Here is a 13,756-nt window from a genome sequence, read left to right on the forward strand (position 1 = left end):
ATAAAACATTGTTGTGTTCAAGAATCATTCAGTTCCTTAACGAAAGAACACGAATAAGAAATTTTGTTCAGTTAACTGTTCGTAAACTGTTCACTTGTCTGATAAAGCTCAACCGACGAACATGAACAATGCCTAATTCGGTTTGGTTTGTTTACAGCACTACCTATAAGAGAAATGACTACCAAAAGCATTATCAACAAGGTAATTCATCTGATAAATGTCCAATTACAAGTCAAACCATGTAGCAACAAACCGCTAATGTTATTCGTTTGTGTATGGCCGGTTACAAAAAGCTTTCTTCCCCAAATTCATTATTATGCACAACTATCCTAAGTGATAACTAAGTTCAACATTACTTGATGCAAACGTACTCAGATTCAAACCAATACTTCAGTCACTACTCACTAATCAACTCTAAAATTTAGTAAAAGAAAGTAAAAATAGATAAATCTAGAAACCTAAAATTAACGCATTCAATAAACGATACAATAAACAAAAACTAACAATAAGAACCGAAATTGAAACCCTAAATCGTTACAGCACGAGCCTGATTACAGTAACATACAGAAATACTTGAACGTCACTGTGAAAAATGCCGCCGACTAGTCAGTAGCCAGAGGTCAAATGACTAATATTTAGCGAATCGGCTAAATTAGTCGCCAGTCGGTCCAAATCGCCCCTAGTCAGATCTAGTCGGACCAGGCCAATTTCCAGCCAAACTCTGTAAATTACTTAATTACATATAAACATGTGTGTGTACATATATAAAATATAAATTACATATAAAAATTCCAATTCGATAAATCCGGTGCCACAACTGCCGACTAGCGCCTAGCAAGTTCTACAACATTGCTTCATGCAAATGCACTGAGATTCAAACCAATGATAAACCTCCATATCTCTACTACAGTCATTAATCAACTCTACGATTCAGTAACAAGATGAATCCAGAAACCTAAAAGCAAAACATTCAATTAACTAACAATACAAACCGTAATTGAAACCATAGATCGTTAGCATACGAGCCTAATCACTGTAACATACAGAACTAGTCGGTAGTCAAACTGACTAATTTTTTGCTACTCGGCTAAATTAGTCGCTAGTCGGTCCAAATCGCCCCTAGTCGGACCAAATCACCGGCTAATTTCCAGCCAAACTCTCTAAATTACTTCATTACATATAAACATGTGTGTACATATATATTACACATATAAATTCCAATTCGATTAATCGCTAGTTAGCAGTTAGTACCACACTGGTCGGCAGGCGCCTAGCAAGTTGTACAACACTGCTTCATGCAAATGTACTGAGATTCAAGCCAATCATATCTCTACTACAGTCATTAATCAACTCTACGATTCAGTAAACAAGTTGAATCTAGAAACCTAAAACCAAAACATTCAATTAACTAATAATACGAACCGTAATTGAAACCCTAGGCCGTTAGCATGCCAATCTAATCACCGTAAAACATATAAATACCTGAACGGCACTGTGAAAAATGCCGCCGACACCAATACCGTCTTTGAAAATCCGGTTGATCTGAAGGATGGCATTGTTAGTGTTATCTGAACCGCTATTTGTGACGTCATATACATGGAGTACAACCTCTGTCATCTTCGATCTACAAACCCTAGCGAGTTGTTTGAATTGAAATGGAATGGATTGATTAGAAATGGAAAGACGTCATGATGACGATGAGTATAAATCAGGACAGTTGAGGTGTCGAGCCGACAACTGATGGTCGGGTATAAATCATGTGCATATATATGTTATTTCATATATTTTAATTGTTTATATATAGCGAACAAGATTACTTTGAATATTCGGTTTAGAAAGAATTAAAGGAGATTAGTTGCCAGTGACAGGGTTGTTGTCGAGAATCGTTAAAATTTCTTGGGATGAAGGCGGAAAGAAATTTAGGTCTTATATGAGTCGAGTAATTAGGCTTAAGCATTAAGAATATTTAATATTAAAAAATCAGGACCGTTGAGGTGTCGAGCCGATCACCCGGTATTGCCTCATAGCTGGCCCTGGCTAATGGTATGGTACTTCCAATGTGGTGTAGTGTAAGAAGTTGGGGTTCTTCAATGGAGATTCGGGCTCGATCCTCACAGGCAACATTTTGGGAGGACATGGGTGGCTCAATTAAGAAAGACTGGACCTTTGTGATCTTCGGTTCGATTCTGGGGGTGTCCGGGTTTTACGACAAGTGGGCATTTGGACGGGTGGGTTTTCCCCGAAACTGGTGATAACTAGGAGACGCTTAAGGACTTCGTACGACTGGGTTGGAGCAAATGACAATGACCTTTTGTATTGAGTCAACCGTCAACCCGTACAAAGTATTTAGACAATTACTTGTTGGTTGGCCGCTTAAAAAAGTTGAAAATGGCATTGTTAGGTTTTAGTCTTAGTCTTTTAGACTTTAGAAACTAGTCAAATCACACTTTTGAAGTTTTGATTATTAATTTCTATTAATAGAAAGTGCGACAGTTGTTTTCTGTAATCAATAGACACTATGATAATGAAGCCAAACAAACACAAGGTCTAGTCGGCTAAGCGACATACGCCATAAGCCTTGATGTGTCTTTCCATCGTGGATCTTGGTTAAACGTCTACTCCCTGTGTTGCGAAAATGAGCCGGGCACAAGACTACAAGGCCTCGAAACTTGAATGATTTCAAATACTTTGCTTTAAGCATCGATATCTCATTTAAAACACATCTACAATCTACAAAGCTCTTGTTAAAGAGAACATAACACAAAAACTATTAATAGTATTATATAACTTTAATTGTTTGTATACAGAATTAGGGAGAAATCAACTTTTAAAATTTAAATAGTTTTACACTTTTACAACTTAAGCCAAGTACTAACTGAACATAATCATGAGCTTATACTATTAAACAAACCAAAACAAATCAACACTTGTTACCTACCCTCCTTGGTCAACAATTGTGAAAAAACTTGGTTCGTTTTCAAGCCCGAAACCGAACCATCAACATTGCTCGGTCCAGCACCCGACACAATTTCTAGTGTACCCGTGGTCGCTGCATCCACACTTTCAGTTTCTTGAATCTGAAGTGCATATTCCAGGTTCCACAACACATCACCCATAGTCGGTCTGTCGACACCATAATCCGCCAAACATTTCTCAGCCGTGTCCCCATACTTTTTCAAAGACCCCGGTTTTATCTCGTCAGCAATACATGGGTCCACAATCTTTCTAAGCAACCCTTTCCTCTGCCACTGAACCGCCCACTCGCCTAAGTTGACCTCTTCCCGAGCCAGCAACGGGTCAAGAGCAGGCCGAGCACAAAGTACTTCAAACAGCACAACCCCAAAGGAATAAACATCTGATTTATCGGTAAGTTGTTGCCTTCGAAAGTACTCGGGATCTAAATACCCAAAACTACCCTTCACGCCCGTGCTAACATGAGTCTCGCTCAAACACGGGCCTGACCTCGAGAGCCCAAAATCTGCCACCTTCGCAAGGTTACTTTCGTCTAGTAATATATTTGTCGACTTCACGTCTCTGTGGATTATCCCCTGTGCTGAACCCGTGTGGAGATAATGAAGCCCGCGTGCAGCCCCGATGCATATTTCAAGTCTCTGTTTCCATGACAATGGAGGTAGATTCGACCCGTATAAGTGATTTTTTAACGGACCCTTTTCCATATACTCATACACAAGTATCATTTCCGACTGTTCTTCGCAGTAACCAACTAAAGACACAAGATGTCGGTGTCGAATCTTGGACAAAATGGTAATTTCCGAGTGGAACTCCGGGAGCCCTTGTCTTGAACCGGGAACACATCGTTTTATTGCAACTTTAATGTTGTCACGAAGAACCGCTTTGTAAACGATACCAAATCCACCCGAACCGATTATCAGACTTTTATCAAAATTATTCGTTCTTGACTGTAAATCGACAAAAGGGATCTTTAACTTGTTGATATTAATTGTTCCATCCGAATATTTACTATGCGAACTCCCGTGCACACGCACTGGTGTCCACCCGTTGCTTTCGGCTCGTGTTGTCTTCGTTTTTGTTCTTCTTTTCTTTCTCAGCTTCAAGAGAATCAAGATTGCTAATAATATCACACAACAAGAAACAAAGCCTCCAACAATCAAAGAAATCAAAACCCAAATGCTCTTCTTTTTTGTCGAATCATACCGACTTACAGGCTTCACTATCTTCATAATCTCCACACCGTTCAATATCGCGTTTTTATTCAAACTCGTACTCAAATCAGACGGGCCAACACTCACCTCCAAAACCCCGGATTCACCCAACTCAACAACGAAATCCGCATAAAACGGAGACGCCAACACACGAAACGAAAGCAACGAAAGATCAAGATCCTTATACGCAAGCAACCCATTCAAATACACATTAAAATACAACTGATTAAGCGAAAGGCTAACAATATCACAAAAATGCAACCTAACAAAATACTTCAACCCCCCACGCGAATCAATCGGAAAGCCCCAAGTCAGATTAAACACAGAGTTTATAATCAAACCCCCCCTATTCATCTCTCGAGCAGTCATATAAACATTATCCGGCGCAACTTCTTTCGAAGCCCCACCCTCCTGATAATTAGGCGTTTGCGTGGTGGTGACAATTTTTGCAGAAGATTTTATTTTCAAAAAACCCTCATCAGGAACCCAAGTCCTCCAAAGGGTATCATTAAAAGGAGTCACTTTAGCACCGCCAACATTAATCCTATAAACAGTTTCCAAAATCTGAGCTGACAGATTCTTAAACTCATGAATTCCACCAACACTAACAGTCTTTGCCCCATCATCAACAATAAGATCACCCGGGGCCGAAAACACTTCGATCGCGTTAACAAATGCGAACCGGTTATCCCCGAAAGGATCAAACGTGACATCGAGGCGAACCCAATCCACCATTAGTATAAACTCCTCAACAATAGTTAACTCGGTACTAAAATTCGACAAAACCAAAACCTCATTTACGAAAACACTAAAATTCATATTGTTTAGCTTAAAGTTAAAATCACTAGTGTTAAAAGGTGAGAAATGAAGGCGTATTAAATGGGTACCAGTTTTGTTAATATTAAAATTATAAGTTGTGAGACTAGTGAACACCCGGGCAGTGGTGTAAAGCTCGGGTGAGTTCGGGTTTGGGTTTGGGTTTGGGTTTGAGAGGGTGAATGATTTTTGTGAGGAGAGAAAACCCGAATCGGGTAAAAAGACTCTGTTGGTGAATACGGTGGTGGTGTTGGATCCGCAGTTGATGAGGAAGTTGTCTTCGGGTGTGAAGGCCAAGGAAGAGGTTAAAATGAGTGAGAGGAGGTATGGGAGTATGCATTTTGTAGCCATTTGGTTATGGGTTTGTGAGAGATTGAGAGATTTGAGGTGTGTTTATGGAGTGTTTGGTGAGTGGAAATGGGAGTGAATGGGTGGAAAGGTTGGTGGTGGGGTGTTAAGTAATTGAGTGTTTTTGGAAAGGTTTAATAGATGATGGTTAAGGTGGATGATGATCTATGAGTGTATGTCAACTTGTTATAAAAGTAAGCATAAGTGTGTGTTGATTTTTTTCAAACTAGTCATCCATAAGCTCATTTGACTTATCTTTTGCATTTGTGATTTATGGGGCCGTTTTCGAGAATTTATATGTCTCTGTCGAGTCAAAGTGAAAAGACCTATGTCCTATCGAGTAACGAAATAGTATAAGTTAATTTTTATAAATATCAATGTGTGATTTTATTCACTTCAGGTCTCTTCTAGAGGGCACAACTAGGATTTTGGAATCGGGCTCATTTTGGCTTATCTTTTGCTCGTGTATGTTTATCGATTATTATTATCAGGGTCATTTTGTTAAAAAAAATTTGGACCGAAGGCAAAAAAATATTTTAGGCCTTATGTAAATGGTTTTTTGTTGGGTTCAGATAATTAAAATTTTAAATGGGCTTACTTGATTATGATTTAGGTTGTGTAAAAAATTTTTTGTATAAAAAAATAAGTTTAAAAATGACTGTTGTAAGACTAGAACCTATAACTTTTTGTTTGGGTGTCATACATTTTTGCCTCTAGACCAAGTTAGTTATTTTGTAATTGAGGTAAAACATTAAATATACGTATTTTTTTATTAATATATATATATATATATATATAATTGTGCCCCCAAAAATTAAGTGCCCCGGCCGTTCATGCAGCTTACCCTATGCCCCAGCCAGCCCTATTGATTTATGTACGCAGTCTTATTTTACACTTTATAGAGGTGATTATTTCTCATGGCTTGAATTTATGACCTCGAAGGTTCTAAAGTAGCAACTTTACCACTTTGTGCAAGTTGTTAGCTTTTAATTTGTATATCAGCTTTTAGGATCTACTACGCGTTACGGCTAGAATATGCTATATGCATGAAAACATAAACTTATGCAATGTTACGAGTTATAAAGTTACATTGACGTACAGGAAACCACCTGCAGACGGTAGTGATAAAATTGGAACCGACTCATATCGAGCACAACCTAAGGCCCAAATATTTTATTTAAATAATGTAGCAACCAAGCGTGTGGCACCAAAATATAACATAGCAGAATGACCACTAATCTTCCGGTCTGTAACACAACATTTTAATATAGTGTGCATCTTGATCATTCTCTCTAGCTTCAAATTTGAATAGCTTGTGTCTTTATTTTGGTTAGTAAATTACACGAACAATCCTTTGGTTTATCAAAAAAATAACGCACATGGCACCTAGGCATGCAAACTCAATTAATAAACGTCCATGTCAGCATCAATACTAATGCCCTTAGTGTTTAGTTAGTGAGGGAGTAACAGAAATCAATATGATGAAAGTTGGGACTACTTGGAGTGGTGTATAACAAATCAAAAGTTACGAGTGTTATCTACTCCGAAAATTGGGAGTATTAGAAACCAATATGCCTTTAAAAAATGAATGCTTGAAATTTGTAGTTAACATTTTAAAATTGATTGCATATTACAAGATGTAAAATTTGACTTAATAGTGTAAATAATAGAGTTTGGATCAAATACAAATGGCTTTATCATGAGAAGTGTACAAAATAACTAGAGTATTTATGTTATCAGTAGAGTATTTATTATTATTCTATAACTTTTGAACTATGGTAATTATTATTTTACTATTTTATTTTTCACAACATAATAACTTTACTTCAAAATTATAATTCACAGTCTCCCTGGCCAGCCGAAGCTGTTCATTCACAGCTTGGGCAGCCTTGGAGCGGGCCTCGAGTCGCGCCTGAACTTCAACCTCGAGGGCCTTGAAGGCCTTCTCCTTGTCGGCGGCAGCTGCCGCCAGCTGTTGGTTCTCCTCCCGAAGAGCACGCGCCTCAGATACGTCCTTGGCGCGAGCTGCTTTCAACTTGTCGTTTTCACGACAAAGCAGCTCGACGCGCGGCTGCATCCGGGCTTGGAGAACCCGAAGCTCATTGGTTAGCCTACCCTCCTGGTAGCTAGCCATGGCTTCCCCCAACGCACCATGAGGAGCAGCGTGGCGAGCCCAGTCCACGCACTCCACAGGGGTACGAAGGGTTGTTCCTCGGCGTATGTTCCATCGCGGAACATACACTTCATTGGAATCCGACACTGCAAAAGAAACAAAGGCAGTAAGGAAAAGATGATAAAAAACATAAGGGAAAAAGAAAGGAACCCTACGCACCTGTAGGGTCAATGACAGGCCTTTAGCCGCCAAACCCATCACCTGAACCTAAAGGAAATCCATCCAACAGGTCAGGCAGACGGGAAGGGGGCAAAGATCGGCGGGAAGCCCTGCGCGTACCTGATGGTCCGGCCGTCGGTGCCGGTGGCGCGGGCATGGTGGCAGCCGCCGTGGTCGCCGTTGTGGTCGCCGCCGCGGTCGCCGCCTCCTCAGCAGCAGCAGTAACCGCCGGTTCCGTGAAGGATGCTGTAAAAATCGCACGCACGGCCGGCGGTGACGTCATCTCGGCCGGAACAGTTGGCTCAAAGGAACGAGCAACTGGACCAGCGGATGCAGGCGCAGGCGCCTGGGTCGACGCCTCAGGAAGGCTGACCAAGCCTACCGTCATTGGCGGAAGGGTACTCCTCTGCGCTTCACCCCGGAATGCGTCAACATCCACGCCTGCACAAAGAGGAGAGTGTTGGATAAATTTATGAAGTGATAAATCTACAGACATTATGATTGTACTTACGGGTTTTCTTGACCCTGAACGTACGGACGGGCGGGGAGGAACCCGATGGAGCCGGCCTCTTGGTACCGGTCACCGTCGTCTTCGTTGGTTCTCCGGAGGTAACGGTCGTAGCCTCCGGAGCAGTGGTCTTCTCACCACCGGGCTTCCCCGCCACTTCTTCACTATCTGACTCCGAGTCAGATAAAACCACTGGATCAGCTGTGGAGGCCTTCTCCTTCCCCTTCACGCCGGCAGCAGCCTTCTTCTTCCGCACCAACGGAGGAGCATCTGAGGATTCCTCAGAAGAAGACGGGTCAGGAATTCCAGCAGCGGGTACAGCATTGAGGGATTGAGGAAAGAATATCGCCTTACCTGGCCGCCGGTGGCTCAGGATCTCGTGGCCCAGCGGATAGACCTCCACAAACCGATCCGCCGTTTGCTCCAGGATGGGCAACTCGCCCTCGTCCAGAGCACGAGTACCCATCCGCGCAGGACCGTCGGTTTCCCGCGGGTACAGAAGCGACTCCAAATCATTTCCCTCTGAAAGAATAAACAGTTAGAAGACAAACGCGTATCAAAAAGAAAGACAAGACATACCATAGGGAATAGAGTTCAAACCGTATTCGAGAAGGATGGGAACCTGAGACGCATCCTTCCACACCCGGCTCATCCCTAACATGACCATCCCGGACTCCGCAAACCGGTAAACCGGAGATTGGATCCGGGATATCTTCGAAAACCATTCCGCCTCCTGGTAGTTGGGGGCGTGAAGGCTCGGTATCGCTTGGCCATTTTTAAACTTCACGGCAAGAGGGATGGCGCGGGCAGAAATGTAGAAGAATTCCTGCTTCCACGCGCGAAGACTGCGCTCGGTGTCGCAAATCTTCAGACCCTTAATACGGGTCGTCAAGGTGTACCACCCCTGGATGCACCTCCAGGTATAGAAGGTCATCAGGCGGTCCACATGGGGCTCGATGCCCAAAATCCGGCACACCCACTCAAAATGGCGAATCTTGGCGATCGCCATGGGGTGCAGCTCGGTCAAATGAACACCGTGCCTCTCAAGGACACGGTAAACAAATTTTGTCAATGGGAATCTAAGATTCCCATAGACAAAAAATGCAGCATAAACCCCGATCTTGCCTCTGGGGGCATCGTACACGGTCTGGTGGGATTCAGGAAACTCAGGCTCGAGATGATCGAGCATGAACTTCCTGACAACGTACCGGTACTGATCGCCGGGCAGAGCACACTGGCACTCGCCAGCAGTACCCCTGTCGTCAGCTATAGCTTCAGCATCACGAGAAGACATCTTGCAGAGGAAGAAGAGAACGATTTCGAGAGAATGCTCGATTGAATAAAGGAGTATTCGCCGGAAATCGCCTTAAAGATGAAGAGAAGAGTGAAAAGTGTGAATTACAAATAACCCTCTCCCCCTTTATATAGTAATCGCAATTAATGCGGTGAATTTAATGCGGAGGAGAGAGAAATCGAATGTGCAATGAAACTATGACACGTGGCAAAAAGCAAGCTGGCAACAGCTGTTGAAAGGACGTGTGCCAGTAATTTCGCGGCCACGCGCCCGAAAAATCGCGCCCACGCGCCTGAAAAAGCGACTGGAATGACCATGTTCTGTCACGTCACCATAACTTCCTGCACGTCCTGACACAGTCAGAAGAAACCGTCGCATGACGTTTCAGAGGTTTGGACTGTTCTGATCTTTTCACCAACTCTTCGAATTTCAAAATTCAAAATTCGAAAATATTAAAAAGTAAGCGGGAAAATACCCCTTTACCCCTTGGCAAACAAGTAACCGTAAGACGGCTGCGGGTACAGTGTAAAGGCAAAACCCTTCACATACCTAGCACCCGCAGGGAATTGAAGCCAAATAAACCTTGGCAAACAAGTAACCGTAAGACGGCTGCGGGTACAGTGTAAAGGCAAAACCCTTCACATACCTAGCACACGCAGGGAATTGAAGCCAAATAAACCTTGGCAAACAAGTAACCGTAAGACGGATGCGGGTACAGTGTAAAGGCAAAACCCTTCACATACCTAGCACCCGCAGGGAATTGAAGCCAAATAAACCTTGGCAAACAAGTAACCGTAAGACGGATGCGGGTACAGTGTAAAGGCAAAACCGTTCACATACCGAGCACCCGCAGAGAATTGAAGCCATGGCAACCAAGTAACTATAAGACGGCTGCGGGTACAGTGTTCAGGCAAAACCCTTCACATACCTAGCACCCGCAGGGAATTGACGCCAGGAATACCTTGGAAGTAAAGTAACCGTAAGACGAGCGCAGGTACAGTGTTAAGGCAAAACCCTTCATATACCTAGCGCTCCGCTGGGAATTGAAACCAAGAAGGATCTTCTGGGCAATGCTTGCGGAAACGGAAATAACATCCCCGCATAGCGGGAACGTCGAGAACTACGTTGTTTGAAGCTCCAGGATGGAATTGGTGGTCTTAACATAATTGATCACTATGTTCAAAACTACCAAAACCTCATGGAAAATCCATACAACTGGGACTCAATGCTCCTGACTTGCGAGGAGGTTACAGACCTACCCGCATCATACCCAAAGACCAAGCAGGAAACTCGGGCATTTCTGCAAGTGACAAGGACTTCCGCGGAAAGAATCCCCATGGAAAACCTTACAAAACCCTTTTCAAAACCCTTTGCTCAAGTCCAAAAGTTCACCTCACTTTATTAAACACTCATGAGAAGAACATTGGACTGGGGGGACTTGAAGAGGTAGGTCCCAGCAGAGCCCAGTTGGACCCGCAAGACTCACCTTAAACAGGGAAGTCTGCGCAGAGACCAACTGGATCCGCAGAACCAACCATGCTCAGAGACGTGACGTCCTTACGCGCAGTACGCAAGCTGGTCCCGCAGGAAATGCCTCCCAATGGTGAAGGACTCCGCCTGTCCCCGCAGCCTCGGATACAAGCCATTAGGGAAGGCCACCCGCGCAGCATGGCTACACGCACAAGGCACTTAGCTCTCGATCATTCAGTGTCACCTGAAGGAATGAGCCAAGCCGGGAGCAATCCCGCACAGAGGCGGGAGGGGGAATACTCCCGCCCAAATAAGCCAGTCCGTATACTGAAGGATCTTTTACTGTACCTGACGAGGTATGGGCGAAAGATCTGATCAGAGATACGACAGGATCTTTTACTGGTTAGTGTTTCTTCAGAGACGAAGACGATCACACCAGCCTATGAACCCGGCCCTTAATACCTTCACATTTAATTGATGTCTTAATTACACAACATAATATCTCATGTTAACTCACTTTACAAGGTGTGATCAATTTGTTGGGCACAATTCGTTATTTTGTAAATATGCAAAATCCCAAGTTATCTACAAAATAAATAATCTTTATGATCTTATAACTATAAGATGTGAAGAAACGTGGATCTACTCACTGGTAGCAGATCTACTTTCCTCGGGTATGATTAAACTGTTTCGCCGATGGTTCTTCTGGATCCGTGTTCTTCCACCTACAAAATGAACAGCGCCGTTACTTACCCCTCAGAAAGGGACAGAGGGGTCCTCTTTGGGGTAACCCTCCGGCGTGAGAATCAGTATCTTTGTGGAGAAGATAATAATGTGTGAGTCAGTGAATCTCAAGAGTATTGCTGAATCGCTGAATACTCTTGATTGTGTGACTGTGTGTTTTCTGTAACTGACTGTCAGTGAATATAATTCAATATGATTGAATGTGATATCACTGCTTGTAACTGTCAATGATTGAGTGTGTATGAATGTGTCATCAAAGTGGAGTTGATGCTGTATTTATAGTGCTAGGGTTTCCACTGGTTGGGCTCAGCCTCGTTGGCCTCCTCCAATCGCACTGCGCCACGTGTCCTCTGGGACACCTGGCGCTTTCTCGTTGGTTGTAATTATGTGGTAGCACATGTGTCATGCTGAGTTGTCGACCTTTCATTTGGCAGCTGTCAACATCAGCATATTCTTACTCCTTAAAAAGATGCCTTCTAGAAGATTGCCTGACGTGCACAATCAAGGTTGCCCTGATCCTGATTTGGATAAGGACGAGGTTGATTATGTGTACGTGTGATATGCGCCCATCCTGAGGATGCGCGAAGTCTTCTTTTTATTCTCACGCGCAGATATTTCATGCGCAGGTGTGATATGCACGAGCGTGTGATATGCGCCGCGCGCTGGTGCGCCACGCGCATATGTGACGCGCAAGAGCATGTGATATGCGCCGCGCGCATATGTGATGCGCGAGCATATGATGCCTGAGCATGTTTTGTATGCGCCATGCGCCTGGGTTTTGGCTTTGTGCCTTCATAATGTCTTTATCTTGTGGGTTGACCCGCCTTGCTTGGTGTTGAGGCGGGTACATACCTCTTCAAGCCCCCCCAGTCTAATGTGTGTCTTATCTTGCGAGAGCGTGGTAAGATAGATATTAGACTCACTGAATTGTCCTTTTATAGGGGGTTTTGTCGTTTTCTTGGTTGTTTCCATCGTCGCGCGAAGTTCTATCCATTTGGTTGAAAACGAAAGGTCCAAACACGTGGTTGGTTGGTGATGACGTGCGCCGTAAACGTGTCAGACGTTTCGTGTGCTCGAGGTGCTACAGTTGCCTTTCACGTCCCCTCACACAGCTGTCTTGAACACGTGTCGCACTCGCATTGGTTAGTACCTGCGAGTGGGGGCGCGTCTCTGTTCCGTGGCAAGTCGGTTACATCTTTTTGTCCCCTCACACAGCTGTTAGGGACACGTGTCGCGCCCTCGTTGGGTTGCCCCTGCGAGTGGGGGCGCATGAAATCCGATCAGCTGCCACATTTCTCTCTCCTGGGCCTATAAAAGCAGGCCCTTAGGAAATTTTTATCTTCATCTTCATTGTTGCTAAAATTCAAGTTTCTGCTTTCACATTCTGATTTGAGTGTTTACCTCGATTCGAATCCTCGATTATCGGCTATTACAGTTGTATGTCTGATAGTTCATACTCGTCTAGCCCTTCAATCACCTCCGTTGCCTCTCGAAGACGCCGTGTGAAATCTGTGGTGATGTCGACATTGAAGCAAAAGGGGAAGGGGAAGAAGGTTGTTGAGACCACATCGGAGGAAGTAGGGAGGACCAAGGCCACCAAAAGGTGGAATGAAATCCCCTGCAAATTGAAGCAGGCAGATCTCGACAACCTCATCACCTCTCAGGGCTTTCCCACCCTGTTTGGCTGCATGTTGCCTAGGTCCGGGGAAACGGCGGCGGACCCGCCTGCCGGCTATATATCCCTATATAGCCACTTTTTCACCCACTGCAACCTTCGTCTCCCGATGACAAGGTTTGTGGGTGCACTGCTGAAGTTCTATGGGATTCACATATCCCAAGTCCATCCGTTTGGACTCGTGCGCGTGACTCACTTTAAGTTCATGTGCAAATCCCAGCGCGAGGAACCCACTCCTCGGCGCTTTCAATATTTTTATAAGGCCAAGATCCAAGACAATTGGATCTCTTTTATTCCTCGCAGTCAGAAGGTGAAGTGCTCCACTGTTTCATTCAAGAGCCTTCATGACTGGTCTGAGAGGTTTTTTTACATTAAGGCCGGTGTG

General features: G+C 44.0%; 1 pseudogene; it reads right to left on the minus strand.

Annotated features, from left to right (window-relative positions):
- Positions 1-2,882: 2,882 nt before the first annotated feature.
- On the minus strand, positions 2,883-5,395 carry LOC143571988 (putative receptor-like protein kinase At5g24010 pseudogene; annotated as a pseudogene).
- Positions 5,396-13,756: the final 8,361 nt, after the last annotated feature.

This window comes from Bidens hawaiensis, unplaced genomic scaffold (assembly GCF_021521415.1).
Source record: "Bidens hawaiensis isolate Kalapana, Puna unplaced genomic scaffold, B.hawaiensis_p1.1 tig00025659_1, whole genome shotgun sequence".
NCBI lineage: Eukaryota > Viridiplantae > Streptophyta > Magnoliopsida > Asterales > Asteraceae > Bidens > Bidens hawaiensis.